Here is a 727-nt window from a genome sequence, read left to right on the forward strand (position 1 = left end):
AAAACCTACTGTACTTTTAATGCAAGTCAATGAAAACAATGGAAAATTCATCTTAGGCCATTTTGGAGTCCATTCATCATGAAATTTACATACAATATGAAGGATGACAGGCAATTTTACATTATGCCAAAAAATATAATTATATATGCGCTAATTGAAAGAAGATTCATCACAGAGTCAAAAAAAATCTTTCATCTTTCATCAAAGGTCAAAAAAGTAATAAATTGGGGTCAGAAATTTCTTTGTATGCATCATGTGGTCCATCTTCATGTATTAACTCTCCTGTTCTGTTGAACGGTTTCAAAAGTTTTACAAAAAACACACAAAAACATTTTTGGAAAAAGAAAAAAAATCTGCTGGGCTTATTGGTGTAATAAATATTTACACTAATAGAATAAGTCCCGCTACGGCAGCACATATACTAAAGTTGGATCGATACAGAGAAGATTAGAATGGCCCCTGCGAAAGGATGACACGCAAATCCGTGAGGCGCTGCATATTTTTGGGGGCAGTCGTGGGCTGGAGGTTAGGGAACTGGCCCTGTGACCGGAAGGTTGCCGGTTCGATCCCCAGGGCCGACAGTCCATGACTGAGGTGTCCTTGAGCAAGACACCTAACCCCCAACTGCTCCCCGGGCGCCGTGGATAGGGCTGCCCACCGCTCTGGGCAAGTGTGCTCACTGCCCCCTAGTGTGTGTGTTCACTAGTGTGTATGTGGTGTTTCACTT

General features: G+C 41.8%; 1 non-coding gene across 1 annotated transcript; it reads left to right on the plus strand.

Annotated features, from left to right (window-relative positions):
• The first annotated feature begins 398 nt into the window (after positions 1 to 398).
• Positions 399 to 504, plus strand: LOC119262482. The gene has a single exon (XR_005129682.1). It is a non-coding gene; the product is annotated as a U6 spliceosomal RNA (small nuclear RNA).
• Positions 505 to 727: the final 223 nt, after the last annotated feature.

Source organism: Pygocentrus nattereri, chromosome 25 (assembly GCF_015220715.1).
Source record: "Pygocentrus nattereri isolate fPygNat1 chromosome 25, fPygNat1.pri, whole genome shotgun sequence".
Classification (NCBI taxonomy): Eukaryota; Metazoa; Chordata; class Actinopteri; order Characiformes; family Serrasalmidae; genus Pygocentrus; species Pygocentrus nattereri.